The sequence below is a fragment of the Nerophis lumbriciformis genome, linkage group LG07 (genome assembly GCF_033978685.3).
Source record: "Nerophis lumbriciformis linkage group LG07, RoL_Nlum_v2.1, whole genome shotgun sequence".
NCBI lineage: Eukaryota > Metazoa > Chordata > Actinopteri > Syngnathiformes > Syngnathidae > Nerophis > Nerophis lumbriciformis.
Genome location: NC_084554.2, coordinates 30098527 through 30121085, shown reverse-complemented (window position 1 = coordinate 30121085; position 22559 = coordinate 30098527). Strand labels below are relative to the sequence as shown.

Here is a 22559-nt window from a genome sequence, read left to right as displayed (position 1 = left end):
AGCATGCGTCTACAAAGGACGTTACCCTAATATAAACTATGTTTTTTTGGAAAAATATTATTTAGTTTAGTTATTGGCTGCTTTGTGACTTTGTTTCAATGAACATTTTTACCTCAAATGGCCCCTCTAATGCTGACAACATCGACACTTATTTTATATTTCTTGACCTAAAAAATTAGTATATGTCACAGACCAGGCACACCCCAGTGCGCATTCATCTGTGTGCTGCGCTGGGCGCACCTCCAAGAGCGCAGCAGACGGCTACATTCAATCGGCTCAATCAGCACTCAACACACCTGTCGCTGATGAGCTTCCTGCCTTCTTAAGCCAGTGCAAACCTGCGTTCCGGGCCAGAACGTAACAATTTGTTCCCGTACAGTAAGCGACTCATATCTAGCTCTATGCTCTATCTCTCTATGTGTTTCCTCCTCCTCCGTGTTTATTGTGCGTTGTCCTGTGTCGTGTCTTCCAGCAGAATTCCTCTGTCCCCTGGTTACAAGCTGTGTGTCTCGTCTCCCCGTGTTCCCCTCTGGTTCTCTGGCTGCCCCTCTTGGATCTCGACTTCACGCCTGCACACAGACTTTTGACGCCTGACTTCCCGCCTGTTCTTTGGACCTTCGAGCCTGCCTTGCCCCTCTTGGACTTACTCACCTTGCTCAACACTCCTGGTAACCCTCATCAGATAATCGCTGCACATAGTCACAAACATACACATTTTGGGTTAGTTTTCACACTTCATAATATTATATATAAATAAATACAGAGCTAAAATGACGTCCCTGCTGTCTGTGCCGTCTTCTTCTCCCTGTACACGTAACAGTATACAGGTAAAATTCCCCCAAAATATAATTATTTTGGAGCAAAAACTAAATAAAGAGAACTTGTTTGAGCATTTTCTGCCACGCGGTCCCAATGGGTAGTTTAAAGCTGCTGTATGTCACTGGCTCCAAATAAATATATATATATATATATATATATATATATTTTTTTTTTTAAACCAAACCATTCCTGGCATGTGCTATTAATCAGGCTTTAAGAGGACATATTTAACAGATACATATCTATATTTGTCACAATTAGAAGTTGAACTTTGTAAAAATGCCTGAATGAAATAAATGGCGGTCATGGCCGTCAATCAATGCCAGCCGCCAAACGAAAGGATTTAAAAATGGAATGCTATGGTTGAACGGGTGAGTAAAAATCACACACTGCTTTTAAAAATCTTGTTCTTCTCCGGCATGTGTCTGTCCATCTGTCTGTTAATCTGTATCCTACTTATGGCGAGTGACAAGAAGAAAAGCGACAATTTACTCGGGGAGGGTGTGAGCCACCTGTTGGTTTCTTTTTAAAAAAACCTCTCCACCCAGAATACGACACCACCCAGCTTGTTCTTATGGAAAAAAAAAATCTTAGATTCCGGTCAGTATTATATTGGTGATATATCTTAGCTACTTTTAAGAGGTTTAGTATAGAACATAATGGAATGCCTTTTATTGTCACTATACAGGTATGAGATTGAACAAACTCCTTTTATAGTGCACACATGCTTTTAGATTATTTACAGCAAAATTAAATGCAAATATATAAAAAAATTGCAGAAATACAACATATTAAAAATACAAATAAATAGTAAAAAAAAAAAAGGTTTTAGATGTTGAAAAAAAAATAAAAATACAAAGATGTTGCCCAGCAGTAAGGAATGAGATCGGATTGAATTGCTGGCTGTTTAACTAATATGTACAGCTACTGTACATACAATTGTTGAACATAAAATTGAATACAAATGCAGAAATACAACATATTTAAAAACTAAACAAAAGTTGTACATGTTGAAAAAAAATAAGATGTCACACACGATAACTATTGCACAGCTGCGAGGAACGCTATCTGATTGAATTGCCAGCTGTTAACCTAATATTAATAAATACATTCAGTGTTTATTCATGGTGTTTTTGGACTCAAGTAATCCACGAGCCTTACCTGTGACCCCTGTCGGTTGGTTGGCGTTAGAATTAGTAAGCAGACTTATGCAAAAACTACAGCAGAGATTTTAATGAAACATTGTGGAATGTTGGTAGAAATAGGCGCCCCGCGATGAGGTAGCGACTTGTCCAGGGTGTATACCGCCTTCTGCCCGATTGTAGCTGAGATAGGCTCCAGCGCCCCCCGTACCCCGAAGGGAATAAGCGGTAGGAAATGGATGGATGGATGTTACAAATAGGAACACAAATTTAAATATGTATGGGAAGTTATTCTGTTCCAAAGTTGCACAGAAACTGAACATATTGTATTTACTGCGTAACCAATAACAGCCACCAAATAAACACTCAACATATTTCAAAAAGTCAAGAAAAGTGCAATGCTATGAAATGATGGCACATGCTAAAATTGTGGCATGGGAACCATAATCCCATAGACAACAACAATAATCCGCCTTCAGTATTGTTTTTATATCTTGGTGGATTGCAATAAACTGAACAATGACGTCTACACTATAGATTTACAGGTTGACAAATGCAAAAGGGTTACGATTAAAGATCTCAGAATTATATTGAATGAAGTTCTCTGTCAGCAGCAAAGGGCTGTGTAACACCTTGAGAATGTGATCTTGGAGACTAAAAATGTCAAGACCTAAAACCATTGAGTGGGATATTTTGGTCATCATGTCTAAATCTCAGCATTCAAGAAACCTTGGGCGATATCATTAGAGCACACCACAAAGAGAACTTTGACAGCTCCCTTTGGTTTCTTTGAACCGGAATCAAACAGCGTTCCACCGCTTCAGCGTGTCTCACCACCGGCTTTTCTCGCCTTTGTTCATGTCTTGTTAGGCTGTCACAAGCCGACTCCCCTCCACTGTTGTTTCTCGTGAGAGACACATGACCACAGCGCCAGCCTAACAAACAGATCACACACAAACGCTTCAAGAGAGGGCGAAGGATGGGAAAATGTTCATTTAGTGGCGAGTGTCGACATACTGCAAACATGTTGTACATTTTTAGGGTGTGGTAAAGTTATTACAGAGATTAAAAAATATCTTCAAAATTAATTTTATTGTAACTTTTTGAATACATGCCAGTTGCACTGAGGCGCAAAACAGGACAAGTTTAGTGTTACGCCTGGAAGACAGCTGGAAGACAGCTAAAAACTGACGCATATTGCTAATATTACAAAATGGGATATGTCTAAGGGTCCGAAAAACTGGTGTTGTCAAATAGTTCATTGTAACGGCTTCTGTCACGGCCCGAGCGCACCCCAGTGCGCATTCATCTGCGCGCTGCGCTGGGCGCACCTCCAAGAGCGCGCCGGCGCGCGCCACTCCGGCTGCAGCAAGCGGCTGCATTCAATCGTCAATCAGCAATCTACACACCTGTCACTGATGAGCTCTCCTGCCTTCTTAAGCCAGCGCAACCTGCTATTCTGTGCCAGAACGTAGCGATCTGTTCTGGTACAGTAAGCCGTCATTCAAGCTCTATGCGCTCTCTTTGTGTTCCTTTCCCGTCGTGTTCATTGTATGTTGTCCTGTGTCGTGTCTTCCAGCAGCATTCCTCCGTCCCCTGGTTACGAGCTGTGTGTCTCGTCTCCCCGTGTTACCCTCTGGTTGTCAGGCTGCCCCTCCTGGATCTCTACCTCCTCCCTGGACACAGACTTTTGACGCCTCACCATTGCCCCAGACTTCTTGCCTGTTCTCTGGACCTTCGAGCCTGCCTTGCCCCCCTCGGTCTTTCACCTCTCGCTCAACACTACCGGTAACACACTACAGCTAATATCTACACATAGTCACACACCACACACATAGTTTGGATTATTTACACACTTAATTTATTATTTATCTATATTGTGTATATGTATATATAAATAAATATAGAGCTAAAACAACATCCCTGCTGTCTGTGCCGTCTTCTTCCCCTGTACACACGTAACTGCTTCTTTGCTATATTTGTTCGGATCATATTTGTACATATCGTTTTTGCTGATGTTGTTCTGTTGTTGTTGTCTCTATCCCCCTCTTGCCCCCTCAATATCGCCCTCTCTCTTCCTTTTTTTTCTCTTTTTGTCCTCTCCTGCTCCGGTCCGGCTGCGCCAAACGTTAAATAAATCAATGTAATAAAGTCAAACACAAATAAGGCAACAAGAGAAATATCCCACATTTCTCTTTTGTAAAGTAAATCTGTACAGCACAAATGGGCTTCTTCGAGGCGGGTAAAAAATAATCGGTGCAAACCGATAACCGACTTTAACTTTAGAGGTATGAATACATTGTTTGGCGAGCCTCTGGATCAAAATACGTGAATATTAAATGTTATTATAAATGTGCCTGTTACTACATTACATTTATACTTACATCATGTATATCATAATATTAATGATAATGGACTAGATTTTATATTGCGCTTTTCTATTATTAGATACTCAAAGCGCTCACAGAGAAGTGGGAACCCATCATTCATTCCCACCTGGTGGTGGTAAACTACATTTGTAGCCACAGCTGCCCTGGGGTAGACTGACAGAAGCAAGGCTGCCAGTTTGTGCCTACGACCCCTCCGACCACCACCTATCATTCATTCATCATTCATTCACCAGTGTGAGCGGCACCGGGGGCAAGGGTGAAGTGTCCTGCCCAAGGACACAACGGCAGGGACTTGGATGTCAAGAGGCGGGGCGCGAACCTGCAACCCTCAGGTTTCTGGCACGGCCGCTCTACCCACTATGCCATACTGCCCCTAAATATAAAACCCTAATGGGTGTGTTTGGGGCAGCACGGTGAAACAGGGGTTAGTTCATTTGCCTCACAATACGAAGGTCCTGAGTTCGATCCCGGGCTCGTGTAGAGTTTGCATGTACTCATTGTGGACAACGCTGAAGAAACAAGTCCATGTCAGAAAACCAACACATTTAGCTGAACTGCACCAATTTTGTCAAAATGAGTGGTCAAAAATTCAACCAGAAGCTTGCCAGAAGCTTGTGGATGGCTACCAAAAGCGCCTTATTGCAGTGAAACTTGCCAAGGGACATGTAACAAAATATTAACATTGCTGTATGTATACTTTTGACCCAGCAGATTTGGTCACATAATAAATTCAAAAAAGAACCAAACTTCATGAATGTTTTTGTGACCAATAACCAGTGTTGGGTTAGTTACTGAAAAACAGTAACTAGTTACAGTTACTAGTTACTTTATTTCAAAAGTAACTCAGTTACTAACTCAGTTACTTACACCAAAAAGTAATGCGTTACTGTGAAAAGTAACTATTTAGTTACTTTTTCTACTTTTTTTTTTTAAAGCTCCCATTAATGCCCTTTTAGCCTTCATTTTAGTACTGTTATTGCACTGGAGAATAATACAATCTGTTGATCAACTTGACATACATTTGCATCACTGAACTCTGCTAAGCAATGTGCTCTACATACAACACACAAAGACAAAGATATGTTTCAAAGGGCCAATTTATTTCAGGCCAGAACAAATTGACAAAACTATTTTAAATAGCTGCAACATAACATACATAAGTAACAAACAGCATAATAACACTAACACTAACACTAATCACGTTAAACCCAGATTCCGAACTAATAAAGGTCTTAACTCATTCTCTTTCTATGCCACTTCAATATGGAATGCACTCCCAACAGGTGTAAAAGAAAGGGCATCTCTATCCTCCTTCAAAACCGCACTAAAAGAACATCTCCAGGCAACTACAACCCTAAACTAACACCCTCCCTTCCACATAATACCTCTTCGGATTGTAAATAATCAAATGTAGACACTTTTTCTTATACTTTCTGATCTCTCTCTCTGTGTCCACTACTTGCTATACATATCCTACCAAGTCAGTCCTACACTGTTTCAATGTCCATTTCTCTGATGATGCAATTGTTGATGACTGAAGTGTTGATACCAACCAAACCTAACCCCCCCCCCCCCCCCCCCTCCATATCCCACACCCCGGATTGTAAATAATGTAAATAATTCAATGTATATACCCTGATGATTATCTTGTGTGATGACTGTATTATGATGTTAGTATATATTTGATAGTATATATATGTATCTGGACCCCGACTTAAACAAGTTAAAAAACTTATTTGGGTGTTACCATTTAGTGGTCAATTGTACGGAATATGTACTGTACTGTGCAATCTACTAATAAAAGTTTCAATCAATCAATCAATCAATCAACAACATAGCTGTAAAGCTGGCTTCACCTAAGGAAGGCACACGTGACATACACAGAGCCTAACCAGGCAGATTTGAATTGTTGTTTTGGGCAGTAGACGGGATCTTTGATCCAAGACACAACTTACATTTAACTAAAATTTTCTTTTCTTTGTGCTCGACAAAAGAAAAGAAGTGAGAATATCTCATACTTGCCAACCCTCCCGAATTTCACTGCCTCTCCCTGGGACAACCATTCTCCAAATTTCTGCCGATTTCCAGCCGGACTTAAGGCACGCCCCCTCCCGGTCTGTGCGGATCTGAGTGGGGACAGCCTGTCGTCACGTCCGCTTGGCCAACCAAAAAGTAACCACAGAACACTATACCGTATAGGCGTATAGTGTTCTGTGGTTACTTTTTTGTTGGCCAACGGTTGTATTGCGCACCCCCCTCCCCTCCTCTCCCCTCCCCTCCCCTTCCCACACTCAGACACACAGTCACACGCACACACAGAGAGCGCAGAGGAAGAATCAGAAGCACGTCTCTGCTTCGCTGGAATAAAACACACTCAGATCCTCAGTTTCTAGCCGATACTACATAAAAAGTAACGTAAAATAACGCAGTAACGCATCATGTAGTAACGGTAACTGAGTTATTGAATATAAAAAAATAACGCGTTAGATTACTAGTTACCGCCGAAACTAACGCGTTACTTTGTAACGCGTTAGTCCCAACACTGCCAATAACTCTATCACAAAAAAATAAGAGTTGTAGAAATGATTGTAAACTCAACACAGCCATGACGTTCGGGGGGGGGTGATGAAGTGCTGGCTGTCCAGAGTCGGGACCCGGGGTGGACCGCTCGCCTGTGCATCGGCTGGGAACATCTCTGCGCTGCTGACCCGTCTCCGCTCGGGATGGTGTCCTGGTGGCCCCACTATGGACTGGACTCTTACTATTATGTTGGATCCACTATGGACTGGACTCTCACAATAGTATGTCAGACCCACTCGACATCCATTGCATTCGGTCTCCCCTATGCGGTCCTCTCCAAGGTTTCTCATAGTCATTCACATCGACGTCCCACTGGGGTGAGTTTTTCCTTGCCCTTATGTGGGCTTTGTACCGAGGATGTCGTTGTGGCTTGTGCAGTCCTTTGAGACACTTGTGATTTAGGATAAATAAACATTGATTGATTGATTGATTGATTGACATTATGTCCTTTACAAATGTATGTACACTTTTGACCATGACTGTATATATCCGCAGATTATAGTCCGGTGCAGCTAATATATTATAAAATACTTTTTTCTTCCAAAATTTAGTGGGTGCGGCTTATACCCCGGTGCACTCTGTAGCCTGGAAAATGCAGTAATAATACAAAATATGTAAAGTGTATAATGAAATGCACCACGTATAAATATATATATATATATTTTTTTACATAAATAAGGATAAAACCTCAATAATGTATTTAAAATATTGTATTTCTGTTGTAGTTGTAAAAAAAGAAGGTAACACTTTAGTATGGGGAACACATATTCACCATTAATTAGTTGCTTATTAACATGCAAACATATTTGTAACATATTGGCTCTTAATTAGTCATTATTAAGTACTTATCCATCCATCCATTTTCTACCGCTTATTCCCTTCGGGGTCGTGGGGGGTGCTGGAGCTACTTAATAATGCCTTATTCTGCATGGCCTTATTATACAACCAGTAAGCCATTAACTAAGAGTCTTCCCTCAATAACCTAAAAATTATTGCTTATTAGTAACCCTAACCCTAACCCTTATATGTTCCCCTAGTGTCCAAATAACTCTAAATTAAGTCGTTGTTACTTTGAAGGCCTACTGAAATGAATTTTTTTTATTTAAACGGGGATAGCAGATCCATTCTATGTGTCATACTTGATCAATTCGTGATATTGACATATTTTTGCTGAAAGGATTTAGCAGAGAACAACAACAATAAAGTTCGCAACTTTTGGTCGCTGATAAAAAAAAGCCTTGCCTGTACCGGAAGTGCAGGACACATCTTTTTTCGCTCTGACCGTAACTTAGGTACAAGGGCTCATTGGATTCCACACTCTCTCCTTTTTCTATTGTGTATCACGGATATGTATTTTAAACCACCTCGAATACTATATCCTCTTGAAAATGAGAGTCGAGAACGCGAAATGGACATTCACAGTGACTTTTATCTCCACGACAATACATCGGTGAAGCACTTTAGCTACAGAGCTAACGTGATAGCATCGGGCTTAACTGCAGATGGAAACAAAATAAATAAACCCCTGACTGGAAGGATAGACATAAAATCAACAATACTATTAAACCATGGACCTGTAACTATACGATTAATGCTTTCCAGCCTGGTGAAGCTTAACAATGCTGTTGTTAAAGACGCCATTGAATCTAACTTAGCTACGGACCTCGACAGAGCTATGATAAAAATATTAGCTCTCCACCTACGCCAACCCTCATCTGCTCATCAATACCGAAGCTCACCTGCGTTCCAGCGATCGACGGAGCGACGAAGGACTTCACCCGATCATCGATGCGGTCGGCGGCTAGCGTCGGATAGCGCGTCTGCTATACAAGTCAAAGTCTTCCTGGTTGTGTTGCTGTAGCCAGACGCTAATACACCGATCGCATCTACAGCTTTCTTCTTTGCAGTCTCCATTGTTCATTAAACAAATTGCAAAAGATTCACCAACACAGATGTCCAGAATACTGTGGAATATTGCGATGAAAACTGAGCTTTTTGTGTTGGATACAATGGCGTCCCAATACCTCCGTTTCAACCATCGACGTCACGCGCATACGTCATCATACCTAGACGTTTTCAACTGGATGTTTCGCAGGAAATTTAAAATTGCACTTTATAAGTTAAACCGGCCGTATTGGCATGTGTTGCAATATTAAGATTTCATCATTGATATATAAACTATCAGACTGCGTGGTCGGTAGTAGTGGGTTTCAGTAGGCCTTTAATAAGCAACTAATTAATGGTGAATATGTTCCCCATACTAAAGTGTTACCAACAAGAAGAATATATATTTGCCAATACCGATGAAGGAAAGTGCCAAATATTGGCCCGGCCGATAATTGGTCGATCCCTAGTAAATATTAAAATAGCTTATATTTTTTTCTTCGGATTGTTGTGTTGTAAATGTATCGCATTGACGTTTGACATTGTGATAAATAACTGTATATTGGTGCATATAAACTTTAGGAAATGTTTGGGGGGGTAAAGTCCACTCCTGCTGGGGCGCCAAATGACCCTGCTACACATAGTACTTTTGACACAGTATATGTTGAATATGAAGCACAGCAAACTAACCTAAGTCTTATATTTCCATCTCTGTTGGTAGGGAGGGTTTTAAAGTCACATATTCGCAGGCGAGTTATTAAAATTTCCATCACGCCTCCGGAGCAAAGACCTTCGCTGACAGCGCGAGGCAACGGGTGGGTGAGCGTGCAAATTGTACGACAAAATGTATGTTTTTGCCCAATGCATGTTTAAATTATTGAGCGACCGTGATTTGAAACGTGCGGATATCTATTTACCAAAACTTCTTAGCACAAAGTCATCATGGAAAATGAATTGAGATGCGAGGAGCGGTAAAAAGAAAAAAATTGCAGCAGAGAGTCAACAGCTGGCTTGCCCTCTGCCAGTACTTCATCTTTCTGTCATCGAGCACATGGAGATGCAGTCATTTAATTAGGAGCGGCCACGCCATTATGGACGGATGATGGCTCGGCACATCAAACAACATTGCAAGATGACACGGAGAGAGAAAGCAGAGGGTTGTGGGTAATTGCTGAGAAGTGACAGCACAGTTGGACCACATTTCAACGTATTCCGAGGAAAACTTGGAAAAGTGTGCATTGGATCGAGCGGGGAAACTATATAATTGATTTCGAGATGGGATTCAGAATGTATACATTTCAATAATAAAAGGAAAATTAGGAAAGACATGAAGAAAAAAGGGAATATACAAACTCATGCTTGCTCTGTTTTATATTATTTGCTGACAGAAACACAACAAACACTTACAAATGATCCTCATACATTTTTACCACAGCCTATCCACCAATCGTATCTATTTTAGTCTTTCGCCTAAAGCCAGCAGCTCTCCCACACCTTCCCTTCCTCCATGGTCTCCTCTCTCCACACCTCCTCATCCCCTCACGTCTTATTTCCTCCAAACTAGAGATCATGTGACTAATGCTATATGGAGCCCATCAGTTGGTTTCAGAAAACTTTTCTGGCATGAGATGGGGTAACTTAAGTATCGTCTGGAGAGTAAAACAACGTTAGGATTAAGTTGCAAATGGGACATTTTGGAGTGTGGCTCAAAGAGAGGCATATTTTCTCCCGAAAGTTTGGATCAAATACCAAATGTTCTGAATTTGGGGAGCCTTTGACTTTAGATATTGCACTATTAAAAGATTGTGTGAATGCAGAGTATCCACAATAGATTTAAATGGGTCTTACTATGTATTTCTTTCTACATTTAAAAACCTTCATTGTGATCTACATAACATGTAATGGTGGTTCTTTGGTCAAAAATGTGCATACATTTTGTATTACAAACCTATTTTCAAGCCATTTTTTGTCTCCCTTTTAAAACGATTCGTTTTTTCAGAGGCGGAATTGTTAGATGCAAATGAACCTCTCCTCACCACGCCCAGTAAGCATTCGCCCCCGCCCGGCATTAATTGTTTGTATGTATATATATATTTTTTTAGCTTTCTTACTTTTATTGTGCACTATGGATATCGGTGACCGCCACAAGCTATCTCTTTTGATTGACTTTCAACACAACACAACATCCCAGATGATATTTGTTGTCGGCACTAAGGAAGGAGGCGATGCGGGCGGATAGAAGCGAGGAAAGAAACCCAGCGGACATACATGTTGGAAGTTGAAACAATACATGCCGGTTAAGGTAAACATCCACCGAGTCTAACTCTCTAATGCTATATCCTCAATGTATACATGTACTGTATGTATTGACAATACAATTATTTTCCATTCTATATCATCTAAATAATTCCGCTGCAGAGCAGCTTTGAGTTGTAAACAATAGAGGCTAAAGGTTATCATCTACGCTACATGCGACATCGCGAACTAAGGATTTATATAACTTGCTCGTCCATTGCCAAACCCAGTAGACACTGATCCAAAAAAAAGTGTATAGGAAAATATTTATTTATTTTGCCTGAGGACTGTGATGTAGTTGTGTTACATTAGAAGGCTAAACTAGCTACGTAACAAACCAAGCTAACATTGCTAAGTATTAGTGATGGGTCCGGCAACACCGATGCATCGGCGCATGCGTCGAGCTCATAGAGCGAAACCCTGTGTCGGTGCGCGTACCGCTTTTAGAAAGTCACGTGACCGATCATGAGCTGTTTTGGTCACGTGACCGATACGCGAACTGTGTCGCACTGACGCCTCCTCTGTGCCCTGTGAAAGGGTCTTTTCTACAGCCGGAGAAATAATAACTAAGAAGAGAAAGCGTCTAAAATTGAAAACGTTGGAAAAACTGTTTTTAAAAAATAAAAAAAAAATGTGTAAAAAAAAAAAAAAATTCCAGGTCCACAAGCATCCTCATTCACAACACGTTCTCTTATATTTCCATGTTATGATACATGTTCACATTATTTATTGACTGTATCTAAAAAAGACAAAAAATATATTTTTATTTAAATGAAGTTATGAAATAATCCTAAATGAAATACAATGACTTGGTTTATATTATTGTACATACTAGGTCAGTGGTTCTCAACCTTTTTTCAGCAATGTACCCCCTGTGAATTTTTTTTTAATTCAAGTACCCCCTAATCAGAGCAAAGCATTTTTGGTTGAAAAAAAAAAAGATAAAGAAGTAAAATACAGCACTATGTCATCAGTTTCTGATTTATTAAATTGTATAACAGTGCAAAATATTGCTCATTTGTAGTGGTCTTTCTTGAACTATTTGGAAAAAAAGATATAAAAATAACTAAAAACTTGTTGAAAAATAAACAAGTGATTCAATTATAAATAAAGATTTCTACACATAGAAGTAATCATCAACTTAAAGTGCCCTCTTTGGGGATTGTATTAGAGCTCCATCTGGATTCATGAACTTAATTCTAAACATTTCTTCACAAATTAAAAATCTTTAACATCAATATTTATGGAACATGTCCACAAACAATCTAGCTGTCAACACTGAATATTGCATTGTTGCATTTCTTTTCACAGTTCTTTTTGACAGACATTTTAGTGACAAACCTGAGCTTGTGCTTCACTGAGTTTATGAACTTACATTCATATTTTGTTTAAGTATTATTCAATAAATATATTTATAAATGATTTTTGAATTGTTGCTATTTTTAGAATATTTAAAAAAAATCTCACGTACCCCTTGGCATACCTTCAAGTACCCCCAGGGGTACGCGTACCCCCATTTGAGAACCACTGTACTAGGTCATAAAATCAGTGTCAGTTGAGTCGGTCCATAGGTTGCCTGTAGGGATTTTTAATGTCCAGCAGATGTCAGTATTTAGTGACACAGTATCGACACAGTATCAATACAGTTTTGTGTTTGGAGGTAGCGGGGGTGTATATTGTAGCGTCCAAGTGTTGTGCCGGATAATGCACCCCCGGCGAAGAATGCAACCCCTGACGGGAGTGTTATATCCACTAAAGCCCACACTTAAAGTTTCCACGCGCAAGATTGAATCTATTTAAAAAAGTTATTTAATAAGAAGCCAAAAGTGCAAAAACAATAATGTTCGTGTTGGAGGAGTTGTGAATGACTGAAATATGAAATCCGTGCTGCAGTCTGCAGGTGTACCTAATGTTGTGGCCCAGCAGCGACTGCAGCACGGATTTCATATTTCATTCATTCACAACTCCTCCAACACGAACATTATTGTTTTAGCACTTTTGGCTTCTAATTAAATAACTTTTTTAAATAGATTCAATCTTGCAGTGTGATCTGCATCAACAGATGAGCAGTCTTGTGGAAACAATGTATTTAATCTACTTTTATTAATTAAAATTCATTATCATTAAAGCAACAAAATACACATCAAAAAAAAAGTTTCATCATTATAATCAATTTAATCAATGAAACCCTCTAATCGTGGCATACACACATGCAGTAAGATATGTTTTTTTTTTTTTTTTTTCTCTCGGTCATGTCTAAAAAAAAATAGTGTTGATGTTTGTCTTCTTTACCGATAGGAAAACGGGCAGGCCTGCAAATAACCCCCGGTCCGCATGTTGGATGACCTACTAGCCTGAGTAGATTCAGTTGAAGTCCAATTAGAAATGGTAATTAAAGTGGTCCTGTCACTCCAAACCAACTTTTTTTTACCTATTAGTACCTGCTGTTCTGCATTTGGGATGTGGATAAGTCTGGAAAATTTGAAATCCAAGCGTGGAGTATTGTGGAGATATTCATAAAACAATCTTGCCTTCCTGCCTACTTCCTCCAAATGGTCAGTTTGGAATTTGCACAATTAGTGGCGTCACCAATTAGAAACATTGTCGGCGGATTATCAATATAGAGCAGGGGTGTCAAACTCAAATACAGAATGGGCCAAAATTTGAAACTGAACAAATCCGCGGGCTAAGGTTGAACAAATTAACCTTTTGATAGGGACCAAAACAAGTTTTGCATTAAATATTAAACAAGCAAGGCTTATATAACTTTATAGTGACATGCAAAATCAAGTTTCAAATAATAATAATAATAATTCAAAAATATCAATGGTATATCAAATACAATTTAAATAAAAATGGAATGCCTCCTTTCTATTTGCAGCGTTCTGAAGTAAATATCAACATTAACTTTTTCCACAGGCTAATAAATTAGAAAATAAGATAATGAATAAACCAACCATTCAGGACTTTAAACTGCTCAGTTTGCAACACACTGATCTAATCTGATGTGCCCAAGCCAGATACGTGCCATCTTTTCTTTGATGCTAGTTCATTAATGTCGGGGCTCGGGCTTTGAGCTGAAGCAACCCTCATTATCGAACGAAGGTGTTCATCAGTCATAATATCTCGTATTCCACAGTCCTGGGGGCGTGCCTTACAGGCACTGCTTTTAAGGTCCTCTACGAGCTGACGTCACATCCGCTTTTCATCCTTTCTAACAACGTGCCCGCCTAGTCACAGGATATGACCGGCTCCTGTACGCACACTCACTTAAATGCAACGCATACTTCATCAACAGCGATACAGTTTACACTGAGAGTGACCCTATAAGCAACTTTAACATTGTTAGAAATATACGCCACACTATGAATCCACACCAAACAAGAATGACAAACACATTTTGGGAGGACATCCGCACAGTAACACAACATAAACACAACAGAACAAATACCCAGAACCCTTTGCAGCAACTCGGTGTTGTGCCGGATAATGCACCCCCGGCGTAGATTGCACCCCCTGACGGGAGTGGTGTTATATCAACTAAAGCCCACACTTAAAGTTTCCAAGATTTGTGGCCTGTTTGTGAATATATGTATGTGTGTATGTGTATGTATGTATGTATGTATGTATGTATGTATGTATGTATGTATGTATGTATGTATGTATGTATGTATGTGTGTGTGTGTGTGTGTGTGTGTGTGTGTGTGTGTGTGTGTGTGTGTGTGTGTGTGTGTGTGTGTGTGTGGCGGGAGAGTTGGCTCAAACAACAGGGAGAAAGAGCAAAGTACCCAAAGAAGACGATAAAAGCTCTCGGAGGTTTTGCGATTATTTAAAACTAATAAAGCAAGACATGGTGGTCAAATGCTTGCGCTGCCAAACAGAGCTGGCATTTCATAACATCACTACCGGTACATCGATGACTCAGCACAGTACGAGAAAGCATGCTTCATATTTAAGAGCAGTGAACAATCAGACATCAGATAATGCCATCTTATATGTGTGACTTGCATGACAAATGTTTTTTTTTAACACATGTGATGACATGTAAGTATCTACAGTTTGTATGTTAATGCTAACAAGTTGTTTGTCCAAAAACCAAACACCACTCCTCCAATGAATACCTTGTTAAAATATGTGTGTTAAATTGTTAAATACATTGTCACTCATCTTATCATCCTTTATCAGAGAGTCACTTTTGTTTAATGGTGTTCTAATTATGTATTAGCTGGTTTTAGACTGAATCATTTCTATTTTTTTTGTTTACTTTTTAACTTAAAAAAACAAAAAAGTAATATATAGTGGTGCTTCCATGGCAAAAGTGCAATTTCAACGTTATGTGCATTTGTAGAACAACAATGGTCAACAGAAAATTCCTGGTTTATTTGAATTATATCTTCCTAAATGACACAGTGTGTCTATAAAGTGTTTTATCCATTTACTCGATTAATAGAACAAATTAATTAATCAATTATTTACTCAAATCGTTAGCTGCAGCCCTAACCACAAGTAGATGATTATGTGGTAAGCTTCTTTGTTTACAACTGGGGATTGGTACCGGAACCTGATTCCATAATGGCAACAGTGCCGATGTAAATAGAAAAGGAAAAGTTATCGGTGCATTATTTTGGTGCTAAATAAATGCAGGCTCAGAAACCTGCAACAAGTGCCAGTCTAGGGTTGTACGGTATACCGGTATTAGTATAGTACCGCGATACTAATGAATCATATTCTGTACCATACCGCCTCTGAAAAGTACCGGTCCGATACTACTATTGTTATGTAGATATTTTTTGGCATCACAACATCTTCTTTCGTTTAAAAAAAATGTATATTATGTTTATAAACTCAGGAAATATGTCCATGGACACATGAGGACTTTGAATATGACCAATGTATGATCCTGTAACTACTTGGTATCGGATTGATACCTACATTTGTGGTATTATCCAAAACTAATGTAAAGAATCCAAACAACAGAAGAATAAATTATTATTACATTATAACAGAAGTGTAGATAGAACATGTTACAAGAGAAAGTAAGCAGGTATTAACACTAAATAAACAAGTAGATTAATAATTCATTTTCTACCACTTGTTCTTAATCATTTTGACTGAATAATAGAATGGAAAATGACACAATATGTTACTGCATATGTCAACAGACTAAACTCAGAGCCTTTGTTTGCTTACTTACTACTAAAAGACAAGTTGTCTTGTATGTTCACTATTTTATTTAAGGACAAACTTGCAATAAGAAACATATGTTTAATGTACCCTAGGATTTTTTGGTTAAAATAAAGCCAATAATGCAATTTTTTTGTGGGACCCTTTATCGAAAAGTACCGAAAAGAATCAAAATAATGTTGGTACCGGTAGCAAAATATTGGTATTGGGACAACACGAGTACTTGCCGGTGATGTTGTACAAATCATGTACTGTAGCATGCCGACAGAAGAACACAGAGTTTGACACACTTTCTGAACTTCATTTCTCAACTTAACACATCAATAGCAACCAACTTAAAATTGTTTTCAACAGGTCTCCATATTACCACATCTCTCCAGATCACTAGTGTGTGTGTGTGTGTGTGTGTGTGTGTGTGTGTGTGTGTGTGTGTGTGTGTGTGTGTGTGTGTGTGTGTGTGTGTGTGTCAGGAAGAAAAGCTCTGAGTCACTTGGAGAAGTGCTTTGTAACTGGAGAAAATGGACAACTCACCGATGCACACGTCCACAGCAACACAAACACATAGTCCCAAATTAATAGCTGTCGGAATCCACGAGCCCAGACTAATAAGAGCACTGCGTCGCATTGATTTTGTTCGACTCCTCTCCTTAGAGTACATTTGTGATCTTTTAGATCCTTCTGTAGCATGCGTGAAAGTATGAGTGCACTGCAGATGTATTAGACATATTTGTGTGGATGTATTGGAAAAATCGTTCATATAGCCTTGCCGAAATGAGGACGTTCCAGCTTTTACCTCACGGCCATACAGATACACCGTCATGACGTATAATGATCTAATTTCTCAATGTCCGCTGTGTAATTGAACCAGCAAGACCGGTGTGTTTCTAAAGAACCAGTGGCTCTCAAGAAGCTTTTTAAAAGGCCATTGCTTTGATACCCTTTCTTTACTCGTCCTTTTCAAGCTATTCAAGAGGAGGTAATCCCTTTAAACAGCCTCGTCCATGCTTTTGAAGAGTTCACATTTTTTGCACAGGCATTTTTCAAATGAATTGCTGAAAATTTGCCAGTGCGGGTGGTCATGTGGTTAAGTTAGCTTTTCAGTAGCTTGTTTGTGTTTTGTGTTGTGCAGTACCACTGATAGTCACACACACGCACTAGGTGTGGAGAAATTACTCTCTGCATTTGACCCATCCCCTTGTTCCACCCCCTGGGAGGTGAGGGGAGCAGTGAGCATCAGCGGTGGCCACGCTCGGGAATCCATTTGGTGATTTAACACCGTATTCCAACCCTTCATGCTGAGTGCCAAGCAGGGAGGTAATGGGTCCCATTTTTATAGTCTTTGGTATGACTCGGCCGGGGTTTGAACTCATGACGGACACTCAAATGTGTGCGTGTGTGTGTGTGCGATGATAGGAGATGTGTGTCTTCGGGGTCTTGTTTTTAGGACTGTAAAGCACTTTGTGTTGCATTTCTTTTATGTATTAAAAGTGCTTCATAAATGAAGTTTGATTGCCATCCATCCATCCATCCATTTATCCGAGGTCGGGTCGCGGGGGCAGCAGCCTAAGCAGGGAAGCCCAGACTTCCCTCTCCCCAGCCACTTCGTCCAGCTCTTCCTGTGGGACCCCGAGGCGTTCCCAGGCCAGCCGGGAGACATAGTCTTCCCAACGTGTCCTGGGTCTTCCCCGCGGCCTCCTACCGGTCGGACGTGCTCTAAACACCTCCCTAGGGAGGCGTTCGGGTGGCATCCTGACCAGATGCCCGAACCACCTCATCTGGCTCCTCTCGATGTGGAGGAGCAGCGGCTTTACTTTGAGCTCCCCCCGGATGGCAGAGCTTCTCACCCTATCTCTAAGGGAGAGCCCCGCCACCCGGAGGAGGAAACTCATTTCGGCCGCTTGTACCCGTGATCTTGTCCTTTCAGTCATAACCCAAAGCTCATGACCATAGGTGAGGATGGGAACGTAGATCGACCGGTAAATTGAGAGCTTTGCCTTCCGGCTCAGCTCCTTCTTCACCACAACGGATCGATACAGCGTCCGCATTACTGAAGACGCCGCCCCGATCCGCCTGTCGATCTCACGATCCACTCTTCCCTCACTCGTGAACAAGACTCCGAGGTACTTGAACTCCTCCACTTGGGGCAAGATCTCCTCCCCAACCCGGAGATGGCACTCCACCCTTTTCCGGGCGAGAACCATGGACTCGGACTTGGAGGTGCTGATTCTCATCCCAGTCGCTTCACACTCGGCTGCGAACCGATCCAGTGAGAGCTGAAGATCCTGGCCAGATGAAGCCATCAGGACCACATCATCTGCAAAAAGCAGAGACCTAATCCTGCAGCCACCAAACCAGGTCCCCTCAACGCCTTGACTGTGCCTAGAAATTCTGTCCATAAAAGTTATGAACAGAATCGGTGACAAAGGGCAGCCTTGGCGGAGTCCAACCCTCACTGAAAACGTGTCCGACTTACTGCCGGCAATGCGGACCAAGCTCTGGCACTGAGCATACAGGGAGCGGACTGCCACAATCAGACAGTCCGATACCCCATACTCTCTGAGCACTCCCCACAGGACTTCCCGAGGGACACGGTCGAATGCCTTCTCCAAGTCCACAAAACACATGTAGACTGGTTGGGCAAACTCCCATGCACCCTCAAGGACCCTGCCGAGAGTATAAAGTTTGATTGATTGAATAAAATACAGTAGCATAGTAGGCCAAAGTAGTCGATAAAAAAACAAGGCAGAGGTTTTATTTAACACGTATACTTTATGTTTTTGGCCATTGTAACATTACAAACAGTTTGAACACTCACACTGTGTTTGAATATGTATTCAAGTGACTCTTTGGCATACCACTAGATGTAGCCTGTGTACCGTACCACAGTTTGATAAAGCACAATGGATTAGAAATATATTGCTCAAAGGGGAACATTATCACCAGACCTATGTAAGCGTCAATATATACCTTGATGTTGCAGAAAAAAGACCATATATTTTTTTAACCAATTTCCGAACTCTAAATGGGTGAATTTTGGCGAATTAAATACCTTTCTAATATTCGCTCTCGGAGCGATGACGTCACAACGTGACGTCGCATCGGGAAGCAATCTGCCATTTTCTCAAACACATTACAAACACAGAGTCAAATCAGCGCTGTTATTTTCCGTTTTTTCGACTGTTTTCCGTACCTTGGAGACATCATGCCTCGTCGGTGTGTTGTCAGAGGGTGTAACAACACGAACAGGGACGGATTCAAGTTGCATCAGTGGCCCAAAGATGCGAAAGTGGCAAGAAATTGGACGTTTGTTCCGCACACTTTACCGACGAAAGCTATGCTACGACAGAGATGGCAAGAATGTGTGGATATCCTGCGACACTCAAAGCAGATGCATTTCCAACGATAAAGTCAAAGAAATCTGCCGCCAGACCCCCATTGAATCTGCCGGAGTGTGTGAGCAATTCAGGGACAAAGGACCTCGGTAGCACGGCAAGCAATGGCGGCAGTTTGTTCCCGCAGACGAGCGAGCTAAACCCCCTATCGACCCTAGCTTCCCTGGCCTGCTGACATCAACTCCAAAACTGGACAGATCAGCTTTCAGGAAAAGAGTGCGGATGAGGGTATGTCTACAGAATATATTAATTGATGAAAATTGGGCTGTCTGCACTCTCAAAGTGCATGTTGTTGCCAAATGTATTTCATATGCTGTAAACCTAGTTCATAGTTGTCAGTTTCCTTTAATGCCAAACAAACACATACCAATCGTTGGTTAGAAGGCGATCACCGAATTTGTCCTCGCTTTCTCCCGTGTCGCTGGCTGTCGTGTCATTTTCGTCGGTTTCGCTTGCATACGGTTCAAACCGATATGGCTCAATAGCTTCAGTTTCTTCTTCAATTTCGTTTTCGCTACCTGCCTCCACACTACAACCATCCGTTTCAATACATTCGTAATCTGTTGAATCGCTTAAGCCGCTGAAATCCGAGTCTGAATCCGAGCTAATGTCGCTATAGCTTGCTGTTCTTTCCGCCATGTTTGTTTGTGTTGGCTTCACTATGTGACGTCACAGGAAAATGGACGGGTGGTTAAAATCAGGCACTTTGAAGCTTTTTTTAGGGATATTGCGTGATGGGTAAAATTTTGAAAAAAACATCGAAAAATATAATAAGCCACTGGGAACTGATTTTTAATGGTTTTAACAATTCTGAAATTGTGATAATGTTCCCCTTTAATGTCAACTTTAATTTAAGAGCTGTGACAAAATAATGTAATTTGCCATTTATGGATAAAAGCTACAGGTACAGGCAGGGGCACAGCATCACATTATGGGCCCCCAACCCATCCCAAAACAAACATTGACACCCCATCACACACTTTGTATATTCACATGCACCAATAAAGTAAAAATTGCATAGATTTGGTTGAAACCAGCTTTTAAAATTGCATGCAAAAATCTGTTTTGACTTTTAAGGACAAGATTACCATGTCTCGATAACCACCCACTTTATATTTTCTTTTACAAATTATGTGCCAAAAATTCGATAGTAGAGTGGCCAAAATATGAATTTAAATAATCGTCACCTGATTATAAATATGTCAAATGTTCCTTTACTTCAGAGAGTTAAGTAGACCATTGATACACAGGATTGTCATTTGTGGATAATATGAATCATAACACATCATTATTATTATGATTATATTATTACTAAACCAAAACTAGTGAAGTTGGCACGTTGTGTAAATTGTGAATAAAAACAAAATGCAATGATTTGCAAATCATTTTCAATCTATATTCAATTGAATACACTGCAAAGACAAGATAGTTAATGTTTGAACTGGAAAACGTTATTTTTTGTAAATATTAGCTCATTTGAAATTTGATGCCTGCGACATGTTTCAAAGAAATTGGCACAAGTTTCAAAAAAGTCTGAGAAAGTTGAAGAATGCTCATCAAACACTTATTTGAAACATCCCACAGGTGAACAGGCTAATTGGGAACAGGTGGGTGCCATGATTGGGTATAAAAGCAGCTTCCATGAAATGCTCAGTCATTCACAAACAAGGATGGGGCGAGGGTCACCACTTTGTCAACAAATGCCTGAGCAAATTGTCCAAACGTTTGAGAACATTTCCCAACCAGCTATTGCAAGGAATTTTGGGATTTCGCCATCTACGGTCCGTAATATCATCAAAAGGTTCAGAGAATCTGGAGAAATCACTGCACTTAAGTGGCAAGGCCGTGACTTTCGATCTCTCAGGCGGTACTGCATCAAAAAGCGACATCGGTGTGTAAAGGATATCACCACATGGGCTCAGGAACACTTCAGAAAACCACGGTCAGTAACTACAGTTGGTCGCTACATCTGTAAGTGCAAGTTAAAACTCTACTATGCAAAGCGAAAGCCATTTATCAACCAGAAACGCTGCCGGCTTCGCTGGGCCCGAGCTCATCTAAGATGGACTGATGCAAAGTGGAAAAGTGTATTGTGGTCTGATGAGTCCACATTTCAAACTGTTTTTGGAAACTGTGGACGTTGTGTCCTCCGGACCAAAGAGGTAAAGAACCATCGGAACTGTTATAGGCGCAAAGTTCAAAAGCCAGCATCTGTGATGGTATGGGTGTGGTTTTTGTATGGCATGGGTAACTTACACATCTGTGAAGGCACCATTAATGCTGAAAGGTACATGCAGGTTGTGGAGCAACATATGTTGCCATCCAAGCAAGTTTATCATGGACGCCCCTGCTTATTTCAGCAAGACAATGCCAAGCCACGGGTACTAGAATGGCCTGCCTGTAGTCCAGACCTGTCTCCCATTGAAAATGTGTGGCGCAATATGAAGCGTAAAATACCATAACGGAGACCCAGGACTGTTGAACAACTTAGGCTGTATATCAAGCAAGAATGGGAAATAATTCCACCTGAAAGGCTTCAAAAATTGGTCTCCTCAGTTCCCAAAAGTTTACTGAGTGTTGTTAAAAGGAAAGGCCATGTAACACAGTGGTAAAAATGCCCCTGTGCCAACTTTTTTGCAATGTGTTACTGCCATGAAATTCTAAGTTAATTATTATTTGCAAAACAAAAATTAAGTTTCTCAGTTCGAATACTAAGTATCTTGTCTTTGCAGTCTATTCAATTGAATATAAGTTGAAAAGGATTTGCAAATCATCTTATTCTGTTTTTATTTACAAATTACACAAGGTGCCAACTTAACTGTTTTTTGGGTTTTGTAAATGCCACATGTAGATTCAAAATATTATTGCCTTTC

General features: G+C 40.5%; 1 protein-coding gene across 2 annotated transcripts in view; it reads right to left on the bottom strand.

The window, feature by feature from the left end:
• The window catches only part of cntnap2a (contactin associated protein 2a), a 766983-nt gene that overhangs the window by 488280 nt on the left and 256144 nt on the right, over nt 1-22559 (bottom strand). The gene's annotated exons all lie outside the window — the stretch shown is intronic.